Genomic DNA, 18916 nt, shown 5'->3' with positions numbered 1-18916 from the left:
GCACAGCATGCAAATCCTGCTAAATATTGTGCAATTGTGCAAATGCTGCTCTGTGATATGCCCCACAACAACTTCCTGTGCTCAGTTTCAATCAAAGGAGGAGACTGCAGTCCCACACACCCTTACTTGAGAGTAAGTTCAGTTGAATGCATTGAGGCTAACTCCTGAGAAAGCATGGATTGAATGGCACTGTAACCCTTGTAGGACTGCCCTGACACTGATCCTGCTGGGATGCAATATTACAGAGAGGCAGCATTTCAAGGCTTCCCCCCTTCTCCAGCTTCTGACTCTCTTGCAACTCTACCTACAGATATCCCCCCCTTTTTGTTCTGTTCTATCTATCTGGGGTGGGAAAGAATGGGGGGGAGGGAAAGGAAGTTTTAAAATGTAGAAAATGTTGGTGAAGGCAATAATCCTGAAAACATACAGGCTGAGGGAGTGGGGGAGGAAGGGAAGGGGAGAACCTCATGGAGGAGGCAAATTTGCTGCAGGTTTCGCAAATGTCTCCCCTCCCAGACACAGCATTGGGGTTACCACCTTGCTCTTTGCTCCCACCTTCCTGCAGTTGGTGAGCGAAGGGGATCTTCACCTTTCCTTCTACTTTTGCAGAGCATTATTTTGGATTTCCAGTGCCTGCCTATTTTGGACAACAAACTTTTTAGCCCCTCTCCATGATCATTGGGGAGGGGGAGGAAATCCTCACCTGCCCATCATGACTCCTTATCCTCTCTCTGGGCTTCTGAGTGCAGCCTGCAGTCGGGGTGCATGCAGCCATCCAGAAAAAGGGTAGTTCCAACCTCCCCCCCCCCAACAGGGGGCAAAGGCAGAACTGAACCCTCCCTTCCAAACAGGCAACTCACTGGACCAGGCTTTGGTTTTAAAGGGACAGCAGCCCTTCCACGCTTTCCAGGGAGTAAGCCCCATTGACTCTAATGTGACTTACTCCTGAGCAGACATGCAGAGGACTGGGCTCTAAGGCTGCAATCGTATCCATGCCTTACTGGGAGTAAGCCCCATTGACTGTGATGGGATTTACTTGTGAGTAGACATGCAGAGGCTTGGGCTGGAAGGGCTGCTGTCTCTAATCACAAAGCCTGCTTCTTGCAAGCACAGCTAGTTGCCTGTTTGCAAAGCAAATGCCAGACATGTGGGAATCAGGCAGACAGAGGAGCAGCAGCAACTCCCCTTAGCTGCGCACAGAGAGGGAGGAGGGCAGTCTTTGGTGCTCCCAGGCTGCTCCAGTGAGGGTACAAGAGCACGACATCCCAGCAACCTCCAGCCCTTCCTTTGCAGGGGCAAGCCCCACCGAGATAGACCTGGAGGTTGCCATGCATTGCACTGCACGCATGTGTGAGGCTTGCACATGCGTGCAGAGCCTCAAAAGCCTCCAGACTCAGGCTGGAGGCTCCTGCAGCATCACGCGGGTGCGAGGCTCACCTTAGAAGCCTCCAGCAGCACTTTAAGGCAGGGGTTTCCTTGGAAGGGCAGGGTAGTAGGCGCGTCAACCCCCCCCCCAGTGCATCACCTGGTGCAGCCTGCACACCCCACACCCCCTAGTAATGCCACTGGTAGGAGGGACTGAGTGAGAGCCTGGACAGAAGAGGTGAAAAGGAGAAGGGTCACATCAGTAGCTGCAAGGCTTACGAGATGACCGGATCCTTGGCAGCCCTACACAGAAGGAGTCCCACTGTAGCCAGTCATTCAATGAGTGTTGCCCCTCCCCTCTTGTCCTCCTGCCCTACCTCAGCCAATGGAAATATGAGAATAGCGACCCTTTGACCCTTGATAATCCCTTCCTTCCTTCCTATCAGAGAAGGGAAAAGAGAGCTCAGTCCTGTCTCCCCCTCCTGCTCACATTAACCCTTTCCTGCTGCTCACCCTGTTGGAATGCTGGCCCCATGAGGTTCTTCACATCATGAAAACAGTAACACCTCTGGTCACAGGCAGACTCAAGTCAGCAGGCATGGGGATGAGTGCCAAGTCACGGGGGCCCTGACATAGCACTTTCAGCGTCTTCCACAAGTGCAACTCATGATTCGCGAAGCCACCTGAAATCACACATTTTCACAACACACAAAAGGCGAGGTAAGAGAGAGAGAGAGAGAGAGAGAGAGAGAGAGAGATGGCAGCAGGGAGGGGAATGTTCTCAGCTGGAGACCTGGGTGGCACTCCGTGCCATGGGGGTGGCAATGCAACCCTGTTGCAGCCGCCATGGTCCCGCCCCCGTCGCTTGCAACCACTCCCCCTCCAAATGTGACCAGAGCTTTTCTCCGATCATGTACGGAGGGGGTTCTGAGGGCTGAGGAGGCTGCACGCCTCTGGCCTCTGGAAGGCTGACATCCGGTTTTTGGTCAGAAACCAGAAGGAACAATTTTCCATCTCCTGGAGGCATTCTGTGAGCCTCCCTGGCCCTCACGCAGCCTCCCTGGCCCTTAAAACCCCTCCAGTTGTGACTGGAGTGCAGTTCCAGTCCCGTTTGGAGGGACAGCCCTGTAAGGTGTCCCCTGGGGTGGCACATCTTCCAGCCACACTGCTGGACAGTCCTAGTCTGGATGGGTCCCAGGTCTGGTTACGTGAGTGTCCATCATCATTCCTTCTAGCGGGAGGTGTGGCTGACCAAAAGGACAGAGGATCAGGCTGCCCCCACACAAGGCCAGTATTTTTCCACTCTGGGTAACTCTCCAGGCACGCAGAAGAACATAAGAACAGCCCCACTGGATCAGGCCGTAGGCCCACCTAGTCCAGATTCCTGTATCTCACAGCGGCCCACCAAATGCCCCAGGGAGCACACCAGATAACAAGAGACCTCATCCTGGTGCCCTCCCTGGAGTGTAGAGGAGCTCAGGGACACGGCTGTGGGACTGCAGCTGCTGCAGAAGTCTGTTCTGGTGCAAACAGTACGCTTTTCATTCTCGGGTGAGTCTGAACGCTCATCTCCTGCAATGGTTTTCTGTATTGGAAAAATCTGAGAGAGACTTAGTTGTGGGTTTGGTTTTCCGTATTATTTTCTGTATCTAGCGGCCAATGCCAGACAGGCAGGTAGACCTGAGTTCTGCATTGGGAAGACTGCTAGACCTGGGCTCCAAAGACAGTTCTGGCTGTTGCCACTTTCCCCCTGACTGTTTGGCCCCCATTGCCACCTGCCACCCAGTTTCATCCCCTCTGTCTCTCGGAAGGGGCCCAAAAGAATCTTTGTACCCCCTGAGAAGATTCCTCTCAGTGGTCCTGCCCCGAGGTGCCACTATCACTTGGGGGACACTTGGCTAGCTCTGCCTGCCCCTTCCTGCTGCCCCCCCACCAGCCTGGACTGTCACACTGGCCACCATCGGCCCCACTGGCATATCTCTCTCTCTCAGTCAAAGCCTGTGCCTGCATGGGGGTGTGTGTGGGGGGGAGGACTAGAGATCACTCTTGCAGCCAGGATGCCTTTGCAATGATAGCATCAAAGCCCTTCCCTTGTTCTGGGCAGACTGTGCTGCAGATCTACACATCTAGCTTAGCATAGCTCAGATGCAGTACAGGTCAGGCCGGCTTCATACAGATTTCACACTGGAGCAAAACATTCACATGCCTCTGTGAAGGAAAAATGGGGGGGGGGGGGCTGGCCGGGGCATAGCTGTGCCTTGTGGAGAGCTCATAGTTCACTGCCCCTGCTTTCCGCTACCCTCTGTTTACTAGGGAAACTGGTAATTGAGTCCACACCATGATCAAAGCCAGACAGAAAGAGAACACCTTGAAAAAGCCCCATTCATAAGAACATAAGAAGAGCCCTGCTGGATTAGGACAAAGGCCCATCTAGTCCAGCTTCCTGTATCTCACAGTGGCCCGCCAATGCCCCAGGGAGAACACAAGACAACAGACACAACCTGTGTCCCGGTGCCCTGCCCTGCATCTGGCAATCAAAGGTAGCCTGCCTCTAAAACCAAGAGCTTGCACAGTCCTACTATGACTTGTAACCCGTAATGAGCTTCTCCTCCAGAAATTTGTCCAATCCCCTCTTAAAGGCACCCAGGCAAGGTGCCATCACTACTTCCTGTGGCAAGGAGTACCATCCTGATAGATGTGTTCTGTTGCAGTTCCCAAGGCCTGCTTCAGCAGCACAGCGAAGAAAATCCCAAACAAGGCCGGCGCAAGTACACAGCTCTGCTTCAGAAAGACCTTCAGTGCAACGACAAACCACCGTTCACATCAAAGCCTACACAGGAGGCAAAAGCCAGACTAATGCCAGGTACACACAAATCATTTCAGTCCAAGCAAGTGCCTCAAACTGCATGAAGTGGAGACATGTTTGTGTGAACCATCTGCAATCTTCACATTGTTGGCCGGGATAGCATTGTACTCTGAAGCCACCTGCAACAGGCAGGTGCCATAGAAAGATGCACGTGTCACCCTGCTGCAGCTCCTGAATGGTCTGCAGGGCCGACAGGATGTTTCTGGAGTGGGTGGTGGTGGCACAGCCCACATTGGCAGGGCTGTCAGCAACCTTGTGCCGGAGGTCTGTGGTCTGCTACAGGGTTGGACTGAACCTCAGCGCCACCCCTGAGAGGGCAGGTCTAACTGTGCTGCTGGCCAGCTTCTCAGGACACGCTCCTGGGAGCAGCAGCCTACAGGAGGACTGAAGAGGGGTGAGAAGTCCCATAAGAACATAAGAACAGCCCCACTGGATCAGGCCATAGGCCCATCTAGTCCAGCTTCCTGTATCTCACAGCGGCCCACCAAATGCCCCAGGGAGCACACCAGATAAAAAGAGACCTCATCCTAGTGCCCTCCCTTGCATCTGGCATTCTGACATAACCCATTTCTAAAATCAGGAGGTTCCGCATACACATCATGGCTGTACCAGCACCACATCCTGTGGCAAGGAGTGCCACAGACCGACCACACGCTGAGTAAAGAAATATTTTCTTTTGTCTGTCCTAACCCGCCCAACAATCAATTTTAGTGGATGTCCCCTGGTTCTGGTATTATGTGAGAGTGTAAAGAGCATCTCCCTATCCACTCTGTCCATCCCCTGCATAATTTTGTATGTCTCAATCATGTCCCCCCTCAAGCGTCTCTTTTCTAGGCTGAAGAGGCCCAAACGCCGTAGCCTTTCCTCATAAGGAAGGTGCCCCAGCCCCGTAATCATCTTAGTCGCTCTCTTTAGAAGAAGTCCCAGTCTTCTCCTTAATCTGAAAAAGCAGAGGAGCTGGCCCCATGAGTGACCACCCTGGATCCCAGCTGGAGCCCGCCCGTAAGAGCCCCAGAGCCTCTCCTCTTCACGCTCCGGGGCAGGGCAAATGGGATCCTCCTCTTACCAGCAGACCCCAGGAAACACTGTGGGACAACCTGTAGCAGTGCAGTGGTGCCAACTCGAAGGGCCCCGAGCCCTGGCTCCAGCCCCAGCCCAGGAGAAATCCCTCATCACTTACCTGAGGCCACTGCAGTGGTGGAGACTGCCATACCACCAGACTGTCATCGACCAGCTGAAGGCCAGGATACTGTCACATCTGGAGAGAAAAGCAGCAGGAACTCATGTTAGATGGTTGTAACAATGACCTGTGATGTAATAAGGTAGCAAGGTAATGAAAGTCAAGTGCTTACGCCAGTGGTTTCCAAACTCTCAGAAATCTTGGGCCTATCTAAGTGTTTGCGGGTGTAAAGCAGGTGGTGGCAACACAATTGCACCGCTGCAGGGGACAAAGGGTCTTTTTTTTACTGAGCACTGCCTGTATCAACCTCTGGGGGGAGGGGTGGTGTGGGGAGCCTGCAGCCCCCTCTCCGGGGCTCCCTGTGCCTCAGAAAAGCTAAAAGTAGTTATTGTAACCCACTTTCCGTTGCACCACTGCCACCCCCCTTAAGGGGGCAGAGACACAGCTTCCCTGTTTGGGGCATCCTAGTGCCCCAGTCTGAGAACCCCTGGCTCACACGATTAAACCACTTTGGCAGAAGTGCAAGTGAGTCTGTGCATGTTCCTGGGGCACGGAGGGGAGGCAAAGCCCACGGATCCCTTCCGTCCCCTTGGAGGCCCTGTTATCCCTGGAGCAAGGGCCACCCACGGAGATCACCACATGGCACGGGCTTTCTCCGGGCAGGGTAGCCAGACACAAGGGAGGACAGCATGCCTGCTCCTCTAACCACTGGATAGCAGAGGGAATTTTGATAGCTGCAGCTTTTTAAACCCTTTCATGTTGAGCTGCACATGCCAAAATTCCGTCCTCTATTCCAAGGTTAAAGGCAGTGGTGGGATTCAGCAGGTTCTCACCTATTCTACAGAACCCCTACCTAATCCAGCTGTTGGTTCTAAGAACTGTTTGCTGGCCAGGAAGCTCGTGCCTTGAAATGTCAGGGCTAACCCTCCTGGGGGCAGCGGCCGTGCGGGGCCAACCTGTCCCGGGGGGAAAGGGGGTCACTCCCAGCGGGTGCCGAGGCTGCTGGGGCTGAAGGGGAGAGCCAGACGCGGCCAACTGGAGTCTTCCGCGACGCGGCTGCCGCTCACCAGCCCTTGCGAGCTCGCTTTCGCAACTCCTTCGAAAGGGTGTGAACGGCCGGCGCGCCCGCAGATGCAGCCTGCTGACGAGGGCGAGAGAAGCAGCCACATGTCCATGGACACACAATGGAAGTTACCTCTGGGTAGGCACTGAGCACTATTCTAACCAGGTCTACTCAGAAGTAACTCCTGTTTTGTTCAATGGGGCTTACTCTCAGGAAAGTGTGGTTAGGATTGCAGCCACTGTCAATCAGAAGGCGAAGGAAGGAAGCACCTCATCCTAGTCACTGAGGCTGCGATCCTATCCACACTTTCCTGGGAGTAAGTCCCTTTGGCTATAATGACTTACTCCTGAGTAGACATGCATAGGATTGTGCTCAAAGGCTGCAGTCCTAGCCACACTTTCCTGCGAGTAAGCCCCTTTGGCTATAATGAGACTCTATAATGAGTAGACACGCATAGGCTTGGGCTCTCATGCTGCAGTAAGCTCTGTTGACTATAATGGGACTTACTTCTGAGTAGAGGGGCATAGGGATTGTGCCCTTACTTCCCACAAGCACAGGACTGCACCATGGGGTTGGTTTTCATCCTTGGGGTTTGGGAATGCAGTTTTGTGCCTGGAATCTGATAGAAAGAATTTGGATTTCTTTGTTTTCCAATTAGGAGCCGAAATCAAAAGTCAAGAGTTGCTCTCTTTCAGAGAGTTTATTAGCTAACAGGCTCAGACAGACTTGTCAAAGACAAGACCATACCCCTTGTACCTCCCCTTTTGTGATCACTTTTATAACAGTAGAAAAACAACTGTGCATAACAACCATAACACATTTTGGCTTCTCGGGACTTTCTAAACTTTCCAGAATTCATAAACACAGGTCATTGCGCCCTAGAACTTTTTGACATGGTCTTCTCATTATCCTGCTATATCTGTTCCCTTGCAAAAGTCCGTGGATGTCAGCCACAGTCAAAAGCTGAAAAACACATTCCTTCTTATCTGCGTAAGCAGAGAACTGCACAACCAAAGTCTGCATCCATATTTGCAGGCCCAAGAACCGGTTTCAGAGAACAATATACATTACTTAAGTTCTACAAGTACATAAGTTTATATAAGAAGATATATCAATACAGGTAAACCTTAAAAATCTCCTTTAGTGCCTCCTCTTGGCACAGAGGAACTAGTGAATCTGAGCCACCACCATAATCTCTTATTCTGTATATATTGATACATGATAATATAAGTTGATATATGCGAAATATGATTGTATATTCCATTAACTGTCATTTCTTGTAAATACCTTTGCTAGCATTAATATACTCTCTTGGGTTCAGGTGTTGTACATGCTTTAGACACGATTATCTTACCCATGCAACAAGTACATTTTACTAAAACATATATCAGTAACAGAATACAGATAAAGACAACCAAAGTCCTTATTAGGTTATGCAACCAACTAACCACCCTAGAACTTTTTGACATGGTCTTCTCATTATCCTGATACACCTGTTCCCTTGCAAAAGTCCCTGGATGTCAGCCACAGTCAAAAGCTGAAAAACACATTCCTTCTTATCTGCGTAAGCAGAGAACTGCACAACCAAAGTCTGCATCCATATTTGCAGGCCCGAAAACAAGTTTCAGAGAACAATATACATTACTTAAGTTCTACAAGTACATAAGTTTATATAAGAAGATATATCAATACAGGTAAACCTTAAAAATCTCCTTTAAATCTTTTCATTGCAATACAACCTATTGTATAATACACTATCAGACACATAGAGGCAATGCTCCCACAGCTGAAATCCCTCAGGTTAAAAAAAAGGCAGGAATGTGGCACAAAACATTACTTCATTAAGGGTACAATCCTATGCAGGTCATCTCAGAAATAAGTCCTATTGTGTTCAATGGGTCTTACTCCCAGGAAAGTGCGGATAGGATTGCAGCCTTTACATAAGAACATAAGAACATAAGAACAGCCCCACTGAATCAGGCCATAGACCCATCTAGTCCAGCTTCCTGTATCTCACAGCGGCCCACCAAATGCCCCAGGGAGCACACCAGACAAAAAGAGACCTCATCCTGGTGCCCTCCCTTGCATCTGGCATTCTGACATAACCCATTTCTAAAATCAGGAGGTTGCGCATACACATCATGGCTTGTACCCCGTAATGGATTTTTCCTCCAGAAACTTGTCCAATCCCCTTTTAAAGGCGTCTAGGCTAGACGCCAGCACAACATCCTGTGGCAAGGAGTTCCACAGACCGACCACACGCTGAGTAAAGAAATATTTTCTTTTGTCTGTCCTAACCCGCCCAACACTCAATTTTAGTGGATGTCCCCTGGTTCTGGTATTATGTGAGAGTGTAAAGAGCATCTCCCTATCCACTCTGTCCATCCCCTGCATAATTTTGTATGTCTCAATCATGTCCCCCCTCAGACGTCTCTTTTCTAGGCTGAAGAGGACCAAACGCCATAGCCTTTCCTCATAAGGAAGGTGCCCCAGCCCCGTAATCATCTTAGTCGCTCTCTTTTGCACCTTTTCCATTTCCACTATGTCTTTTTTGAGATGCGGCGACCAGAACTGGACACAATACTCCAGGTGTGGCCTTACCATAGATTTGTACAACGGCATTATAATACTAGCCGTTTTGTTCTCAATACCCTTCCTAACCCATCAGCCTATAGCTAAAGTTTTGATTTTTTGCCCCAATGTGCATGACTTTACACTTACTGACATTGAAGCGCATCTGCCATTTTGCTGCCCATTCTGCCAGTCTGGAGAGATCCTTCTGGAGCTCCTCACAATCACTTCTGGTCTTCACCACTCGGAAAAGTTTGGTGTCGTCTGCAAACTTAGCCACTTCACTGCTCAACCCTGTCTCCAGGTCATTTATGAAGAGGTTGAAAAGCACCGGTCCCAGGACAGATCATTGGGGCACACTGCTTTTCACCTCTCTCCATTGTGAAAATTGCCCATTGACACCCACTCTCTGCTTCCTGGCCTCCAACCAGTTCTCAATCCATGAGAGGACCTGTCCTCTAATTCCCTGACTGTGGAGTTTTTTTCAGTAGCCTTTGGTGAGGGACCGTGTCAAATGCCTTCTGAACGTCCAGATATATAATGTCCACGGGTTCTCCCAAATCCACATGCCTATTGACCTTTGAGTAGAATCCTATGCATATCTACTCAGAAGTAATTCTTATTATAGCCAATGGGGCTTATTCCCAGGAAATTGGAAGTAGGATTGCAGCCTTAGGGCACAATCCTATGCATGCCTACTCAGAAGTAAATCCTATGATTTAGGAAGATACAGGAAGATTTAGGAAGATATGCTGTGAGATACAGGAAGCTGGACTAGATGGGCCTACGGCCTGATCCAGTGGGGCTGTTCTTACGTTCTATTGTGCTCAGTGAGGCTTTCTTCTAGCACCTGTGCAGTCACAATGCAGCCCTGAGGTAAGGGAACAAATGTTCCCTGCCCCCCCCCCACAGGATGCAGTGCATGCGCTATTGGTACAGCTGCACTGGCACTGGAAAATTGGATAGGATTGGGTCCTAAGTCCTCTTAACTGTAACTTTCCAGCACCAAGTCCTGGAGGTCTCCTTGTGACAAGGGAATGTTTGTTCCCTTGCCTCGGGACTGCAATGTGGATGCATTGGCTCTGGAAAGTTGGATAGCCCTTAAGCTGCAATCCTACTCACACCTGGGAAGCAAGCCCAATTGACTATATAATGTGATTTACTCCTGTGTAGGCTTGCATAGGATTGGGCTGCTATTCCCAGGTAAGTGTGCTTAGCATTGCTCCTTCTCTAGCAGAAAAGTTCCTCTAGGTTATTCTCCCCCCCCCCCCAATGCAAGTGAAATGGGAGGCTGACTAGAAATTGAAGATTTTTTGAACAAGTTTGCAAATTGGGTTTAAGTCTTATCACCTAATGAAGAAGAACTGGAGACATGTGCTGTTAATTTTCATTTTTAGATAGATATGGGAGGGACAGACAGACAGATATGGGGATAGATTAATAGGGGATATTATCTATTAATAGATAGATAGATAGATCTATTTTGTCTGTTGTCTTGTGTGCTCCCTGGTGTTCGAAGGTTGTGCCTGGTTTTGTGTGCTCCCTGGGGCATTTGGTGGGCCACTGTGAGATACAGGAAGCTGGACTCGATGGGCCTTTGGCCTGATCCAGCGGGGCCTGATGTTCTTATAGATAGATATAAAAATACATATAAACAACTGTCACCCACACTTGGCTCTCAGAGGTAGACTGCTTGGGAACATGGAGGCTCCATGTAGCAAGTGTGGTTGTGCGAGCCATTGAGAGAGCTCCCTGCATCTACCCAACCTCTTTTAGCAAGTCATTCAAGCTGGAAGCTCGTGGGAATTAAGCCATTTCTGCCCCACAGCAACGTACACAGCAGGGAGCACTATTCGGAGAGTCCTGTTGGGGATGGGGAACAGTTCACATATGTGAAGAAAAGGCAGCTTTGCTGTGCCGGTTCGCTGTCCGATACCCGGAGGTATCTCGAGATGGGTCTGTACAGTCAGATCTGCTGAGAGGGGAGGCCACCCCGGGCTTCATCTGGGGCTGATCCTTTGAACAAAGCAGCCCTGAAATAGAGAGGCCTGTCACCGCAAGCCAGCTGTGCAACTAATTATTCCAGAGCTTGTCCAGCCAGGCGACCAAGAAACAACCAGATCTAGAAATCCCCAGAGTCATCATATCAAGCGTGCTGCTCAAGTTACAAAATATATGACATGCGGGGGAGGGGGGTTCATAGGCAAGACAAGGATTTAGACTCCCTCTCATTCAGCATCCTACTTTCAAGGGCACGCCAGCTGGCACTTCCAGGACACACCACAAACCCTCTTCCACAGTTGGTCCTCACAGGTAGACTGCTTGGGAACTGGGAGGCTCCATTTAGCTGGGGGGGGGGTTGCGCTAGCTCTCTGCTGTATTGGCTCAGACTTTGGGCAAGGATTTGGGTTGAGATCTTAAGCTGCCTGCTTCTTTTATAATAGCGTAGGTGACGGGGATGAGCAAACCCGGCCCTTGTCAGGCAGGTGGCCGGTGGGTAGCCCAGGCTCTGAGGATTTGGGTCCAGGCCCTTCACTGGGGTTGGAATGAGCTACTCATCAGGGGGTGGGGACCAGTACAAGTATGTGAAGAAAAGGCAGCTTTGCTGTGCCTTTTGGGTAGGGGGTATAGCAAGGGAAGTAGCTTTGTGACTGAGCAGAAGGGGCTAGTGAAGGTGACCTATTGAGCTCATGGCCAGTGGTGTCACTAGGGTTTGGGTCACCTGGTGCAGAAGGCCAGCACCTCACCCCTTTGATGGACCTCCTCCCATGCAGTGGGCGGGGCAACACCCCGGGGCAGTGGGCAAGGTGATGTACTATTGCCCTCCCCCTCCCCACTCTGGTTTTTTGGGCTATAACTTTCAATAGGCTAGAGATATTTCAACACAGCCCTGTGGGGTGAAAACGCCCGCCTGCTCCTGGGGGTGGGGTGGCTGCTGCAGCTGCTGAGATTAAGAACATAAGAACATAAGAACAGCCCCACTGGATCAGGCCATAGGCCCGTCTAGTCCAGCTTCCTGTATCTCACAGCGGCCCACCAAATGCCCCAGGGAGCACACCAGATGACAAGAGACCTCATCCTGGTGCCCTCCAGGATTCTGCAGGGTGAGGGGCCTGGCGACCCCTGCACAGTTCAGCTATGCCCATATTCCAGATGGGGAAGACTGAGGCCGAGAGGGAAGGCTGCCTGGTGGGACTTCAGGACCAAGCTGGGGAAGGGGGGGGTCAGGCTGGCTGCCTAGCAACCCAAGAGCCCCAGAGCAGCTCGGCTGGACCTCCGTCCGGCACAGTGGCCACTCCTTTCTCCTCCAGGCTGGCCCTCCAGGCTCTCCTTCTGTGCGCCCTGGTCCAGGAGAGCTGGAAGGTGACCTCCTCTCTTGTGGAGTGCCTGCGGCATTGGGGAGCGGGGCGAGGGCCCCGATCCTGGCTCCGCTGGGGAGATGCAGGGGGAAGGAGAGGCAAGGAGGCGGACCTGGCTGGGGAGGCGGAGCGCGCCCAGATTGGAGAGGGCTGCTGCAAGGGGAGGTGCGCCCAGGCTGGGCGTGGAGTGACGGGCCTTTGCCTGCCGGCGGCTTCCTTTGGAAGCTTCTCCTTCCCACCTTCCTCCTCCTCCTCCTCGGCAGCCAGAGCGGAGTTGGAGGGGGTTTCATCCTGGAGCCTGGCGCCACCAGCTTGGACAGCGCCCCAGTCCGGGGCTGGCTCTGGGAGGGTAGGGGGTGGGTGGCTGGACCGATCGCCACCCCCCGCCGACGCCACCCCCCACCACCTCCTTGGACCCTTCAGCATCTCCTCTGCAGAGGCCACCAGAGCCTGTCGCTCCCGAGGTAAGGCACCCCTTGGAAGACCCCCCACCGCTTCTGGGGTGGCGCCGCGGAGAGCGCCCTTCCAGCCCTCTTTGGGGGGCTCTGATTTGGGCGTCCGTCGAGCTCTTCCTTCCAAACTCGAAGCCAGGTTCATTTCACCCCCAGCGACAAAGACACCTTTTTTTTGGGGGGGGACCTGTAGTGGGAGGCCGGGGTCTGCGGGGGGGGGCGGCACCGGCGCCATGAGTGTGGGCGGCGGCTCGGAGTTCCAGCAGCAGCTGCGGCTCCAGGAGCTGTACGGGAAGAGGGAGGGCGACGGCGGCCGCGCCGAGAGGAAGGCCTGGCTCCCCCAGATCACGGAAGGCTTTCTGGCCGCGTAGCAGGCTCGCTGTGGCTTTCCCGATGACTCTGTCCCAGAGCCTGAAGCGAAGCCCTCTGCAGACCCGAAGACAGCCAGGCTCCAGCAGCCGGTAGAGCCGAAAGCGCCGCCCTCCCCAGATCTCCAAGAAAAGGAAGCCGGAAGCAGGACCAGAAAAACACTCATGTCTATGTGACCGGTTTAGCACCAGACACCACAAAAGAGGAGTTTGCGCAGGTGATGTCCAAATGTGGCATCATTATGCGCGATCCTCAGACAGAAGAACCTAAAATTAAGCTTTACAAAGACAAAGAAGGAAACCTTAAAGGAGACGGACTCTGTTGCTACTTAAAGAGAGAATCTGTGGAGCTTGCTTTGACACTTCTGGATGAAAACGACATTAGAGGCTACCAACTGCAGGTGGAAGTTGCACAGTTTCAACGGAAGGGGGAGTTCGACGCCAGCAAGAAGAAGAAGAAATGCAAAGACTATAAGAAGAAACTCTCAGCAACAGAAACAGCTGGATTGGAGGCCGGAGAAGAAAGAGGGAAGTGTTCGCCTACGGCAGGAGCGTGTCATCATCATCAGGATCATGTTCCACCCGGAAGACTTTGAGGAGGACCCTTTAGTGCTGAATGAGATCAGAGAAGATCTTCGAACAGAATGTGAAAAATTTGGACAAGTAAAGAGAGTCATCATATTTGATAGGCACCCAGATGGTGTTGCATCTGTGTCCTTTCAAGAGGCAGAAGAGGGTGATGTCTGCAAACAGGCACTTGATGGGCGATGGTTTGGTGGACGTCAGCTATGTGTCGAAACGTGGGATGGTGTCACAGATTATCAGGTTGAAGAGACTTCCAGAGAACGGGAAGAGAGACTGAAGGGCTGGCAGGCGTTCATAGGCGATCCTGATGCACAAAAACCGCCTCGGATGCAGATTCTTCAGTAACCAGTGTCCAGTTACCCGAAGGAGTTCAGCTTTCTGAAGATAATGGTGCATCTGAGGGCGTCGCTGCTGGGAGAGAAGAAACCAAGGAAGATGTGGCAGCCTCCATGGACAGCAGTGTGGCGGGCAGCGATGAGGAAGCGGAGACATAACATGGTTTAACTCATTTGTCAAAGCATGTCATGTAGGGTAACCTTTAGACCTCCGTTATCCTGTGCTTCAGAGCAACTGTAGGCAGCACTGAAATGAATAGAACCTTTACCTTGTTAGGATGTCATCAACGTGTGCTTTGAGGTATTTCATTAAAAGCAGTATTTAATGTATATATTCATATCTGACTGCTGTTCAAGCTGTGAACTGACCGGCCATTTTGCGTTGTCTCTTTGCTTGTCAGTGTTCAAAGTCCATCAAGTAAGTAGGTACCAACTTGCAGGTCACATTAGTTACCCACAGACCTTTAGAAATACAGAAGTGTGGATGCTTTTCAGTGTTTGCTTTAATCCCCTCCATGCCCAATTCAGCTGGTACTCCTCCTGTATGGTATGATTCTTGACCATCCTTGGATCCACTAGTATATAGCTGGATCAGCCAATTTCCCTGATGTTAAAATATAACACATTTATATTTAAATTAATAACACATCATTGAGAATGCAGTGTTGGTGCTCTGAATGCATGAGCGAGGGCGTGGGAGAAGAACAACATCTCGCTAGTGACATCCAGGTATGTGAAGTTCCTTATAGCTCAATCCCCCTTTTAATTAGCTTTGCTGTGAGTTGATCATGCTGGAGACTAGATGACAAAGGGGGAATAGGTGTAAATAAGATTAACTCTAATCTTTGTTTCTAAAATTTTGTGGATGAATTCGTACTGGAAATATGCAGAGCGCTTGTGTGTTGGAGACATGTGATCTTTTTTTTGTATTACCATGTTCAAATGTAGTTAAGTTTCAAGGGTGATGAGTATATGAAGCCTGTTCTTTTTATACCTGGATCGACGACAGGAGATTCTGTTAATAAAATTTGTTTTGAGATTCACACCCCCACCAACAAAGACACCTTTTGGGGGGGGGGGGACATCCTCTCCAAACCATGATCAATGACAATCACCCCATTTTTCCCAATCTGTGCAAACATCCTGGTGAATTTCAACTCTAATCCTGGTCAGTTCCATTTGACTCTTTATTATTTCTCTAGACCCTTTTAATTAGGGGTTTAGTTCCCCCCCCCCAAAAAAAAAACTCTTTCTCCTTGCGGGTCATTGTTTTGAACTAAGGAAATGTTGGTCCATTTTGGGTCCACTGGACCCGACTGAGCCCCAGGGTGGCCTTGGCCACCTGGTTCAGCTGGTCAATTACAGGAGTTCCAAGAAAGGGCTTTGCTTTCCCCTTTGCTTTGTTCACCTTTTTTAAAGGTGGCTATGTTTGCAGACGACACCAAACTTTTCCGAGTGGTGAAGACCAGAAGTGATTGTGAGGAGCTCCAGAAAGATCTCTCCAGACTGGCAGAATGGGCAGCAAAATGGCAGATGCGCTTCAATGTCAGTAAGTGTAAAGTCATGCACATTGGGGCAAAAAATCAAAACTTCACATATAGGATGATGGGTTCTGAGCTGTCTGTAACAGATCAGGAGAGAGATCTTGGGGTGGTGGTGGACAGGTCGATGAAAGTGTCGACCCAATGTGCGGCAGCAGTGAAGAAGGCCAATTCTATGCTTGGGATCATTAGGAAGGGTATTGAGAACAAAACGGCTAGTATTATAATGCCGTTGTACAAATCTATGGTAAGGCCACACCTGGAGTATTGTGTCCAGTTCTGGTTGCCGCATCTCAAAAAAGACATAGTGGAAATGGAAAAGGTGCAAAAGAGAGCGACTAAGATGATTACGGGGCTGGGGCACCTTCCTTATGAGGAAAGGCTACGGCGTTTCGGCCTCTTCAGCCTAGAAAAGAGACGCCTGAGGGGGGACATGATTGAGACATACAAAATTATGCAGGGGATGGACAGAGTGGATAGGGAGATGCTCTTTACACTCTCACATAAAACCAGAACCAGGGAACATCCACTAAAATTGAGTGTTGGGCGGGTTAGGACAGACAAAAGAAAATATTTCTTTACTCAGCGTGTGGTCGGTCTGTGGAACTCCTTGCCACAGGATGTTGTGCTGGCGTCTAGCCTAGATGCCTTTAAAAGGGGATTGGACAAGTTTCTGGAGGAAAAATCCATTATGGGTTACAAGCCATGATGTGTATGCGCAACCTCCTGATTTTAGAAATGGGTTATGTCAGAATGCCAGATGCAGGGGAGGGCACCAGGATGAGGTCTCTTGTTATCTGGTGTGCTCCCTGGGGCATTTGGTGGGCCGCTGTGAGATACAGGAAGCTGGACTGGATGGGCCTATGGCCTGATCCAGTGGGGCTGTTCTTATGTTCTTATCTTCCAAGAAAGGGCTTTGCTTTTCCCTCTTACCCTGGCTGCTGGATTCCTGTGTCTGTGTACAGTTGTGTTGTGTTTGGCTTGAAACTTCTGGCACAAGGGAGTGGGGCGGAAAGAATGAGCTTGAGCCTGGAGAGTCGATTTCTGAGACGGGGTTCTTGTTTTGGCTGGGATTTTGCCTGCTTTGTGGGTCAGAAAAGAGCAAAGATTCATGATTATATATATTTCCCCCCTAGAATGTTTTTTTTTAAAGGGGGAGGGGTCAATGGAAGGCAACAATAGAGCAAAAGAAATGGGGGGGATTATTGGCACTTACTAGAGCTGCAAGCCTTGAGTTCAGCTGGATTTCATTGGTGGCAAGGACTCTTATTTGCAAGGAATAAGGAGAGATTCTTATTTTTCAATTATTTTTTGCAACATCAGGTCTCTCATTCCCCAAATAATTAAGTGAGATCTTTTAAGGGGTTTAATAGGAAGCAGAGAAGGGGGTTCTTGGTGGCCAAATGAACATTCAAGCAAGAGAGAGAGAGAGAGAGAGAGAGAGAGAGAGAGAGAGAGAGAGAGTAGTTGGCTGTGGCCACTAGATTTCCATCCTGTGTCCAGAAAAGCTTTTGTTTTAAAACAGTTAAGTGCTGCCAAAACTCACACAGCTGTGGGATTGTAACTGAGCTTGCTCGGGAGGAGGGGGGACGAGAAGGGAGCTGTAGAGCTTGGTGGCACTGATGTTGTCCAATGTAGAGGAGCTTAGATGGCTACGGTGCAAATATTGGAAGGTGCCCCCACCCCAAGAACTCTCTGCACCTCTGGAGTGCAAGGATAGGGGCCTTGCAAGTCTGGGTCCGACAGTGCCGTGGCACTGAGATGGTTGAGAACCATGAGAGTGAGGAAGAGGGGGAGCAGTCCCTGTTTTGATCCACTCTCCATCGAGGCTTGGCCCAGAGCTGTCAATTGGGCTCTCCTGGTTTGCTGTTGCTGTGAATTCATAAGGGGGGCTTACATAAGTGGTTAGTATCTCTGTTAAGTTGTGTGTTTGGTGGGGGGGGGGGAAAGAGAATTGTTAGTGGCCTACCTTGCAGGCAGGAAGCAAGAACCACTGCAATTCCTGTGATGCAACTATCTTGTGGTCTTTTGCGCTCCTGGAGGTATCTGGTGGGCCACTGGGAGACACAGGAAGTTCAACTAGATGGGCCCTGGGCCTGATCCAGAAGGGCTCTTCTTATACAAAGAGCTGGCAAGATCCCCTCCCCAAGCCATTCCTATTTCTTTCACGGAGGCTCTGAGAGTTAACCCCTTTTTAAAGAGGTTTCCACTTAGCAGTGTAGATTTTGGCTCCGGCATGACTCCCCAAAGCGCTCTCTCTCTCTCTCTCTCTCTCTCTCTCTCTCTCTCTCTCTCTCTCCTTCTCTTCCACTCATACTCTTTTCCCTTGCAGAAAATGAAGGAAGAAGGTATTGACAAGCTGATGGGAACCCTGGACAAGAACAAAGATGACGAGAATAACTTCAAGGAGTACACGGGCTTCCTTACTGCCCTCTGCATGACTTACAACGATTTTTTTCAAAAGGATACAAAATAGGAGTAAGGATACACCATTGGCTGGTACCCTACAAGAATCCACACGGTGGCTTTAAATAAAAATAATTCTCTCCAGGATCTCCAGAAGCTACTTAGTTTTTAGGATTGTCTGCCCCTGTATGTCTGAATGGAACTGGGGTTCTTTTTGGGTGGCTTGTTTTTCGCTGCGAGCCAGCCGTAGAGACGTTCCAAAACCTTTCCTCCCAAAGGCATGTCCCAATAAGGAGCTCTAGTTCAAGGCAGAAAGGAAGTGCGGAGGAGGCAGGCTTGAAGTGCAATTCTCTTTCCACACCACTAGGTGGCAAATTGCACAGGAAGTCTAGAAGAACCAGTATCCCTGGCTTAATACCCCAGTTGCGCGCTCCTGCTCCGCTCCGGGGAGCACAAGCTGAATTATACTCTGGCCCAGTAGCACCACTAGGGTTTGATGGACCTCCATAACATGATGGTATTATTTGAAGATACCAAGATTTTAAAATTTTGGCCAGTAGTGGTGTCACCCCCCCGTGCGCTTCACCCAGTGCGGCCCGTACACCCCACACCCCCTTAGCAATGCCACTGCTCTGGCCTTCCAGTGGAATGCAATGCAAGTTCATTCAGAAGTGTGCCCCCCCCCCCCCCGAGCTCAATGGGGTTGACTCCCAAATAAGGGGGCAAATAAATTTTTTAATTAGTTATTTTTTAAAGGGTTCTAAAGGATTTTTTTAAAGGATTTATAGCCTGCCTTTCTCCCACACTGAAGGGTACTCAAGGTGG

At 50.5% G+C, this 18916-nt stretch overlaps 1 long non-coding RNA gene and 1 pseudogene across 1 annotated transcript; both read left to right on the top strand.

Annotated features, from left to right (window-relative positions):
- The first annotated feature begins 12407 nt into the window (after window positions 1–12407).
- On the top strand, window positions 12408–18238 carry LOC136640537 (uncharacterized). Its single transcript, XR_010793794.1, has 2 exons — window positions 12408–12868; window positions 18018–18238. It is a non-coding gene; the product is annotated as an uncharacterized lncRNA (long non-coding RNA).
- LOC136641481 (17S U2 SnRNP complex component HTATSF1 pseudogene) lies at window positions 13090–15203 on the top strand (annotated as a pseudogene).
- Window positions 18239–18916: the final 678 nt, after the last annotated feature.

This window comes from Tiliqua scincoides, chromosome 2, assembly GCF_035046505.1.
Source record: "Tiliqua scincoides isolate rTilSci1 chromosome 2, rTilSci1.hap2, whole genome shotgun sequence".
Classification (NCBI taxonomy): Eukaryota; Metazoa; Chordata; class Lepidosauria; order Squamata; family Scincidae; genus Tiliqua; species Tiliqua scincoides.
The sequence above is the reverse complement of the archived record's forward strand: the minus strand, read 5'-3'. Positions and strand labels throughout refer to the sequence as shown.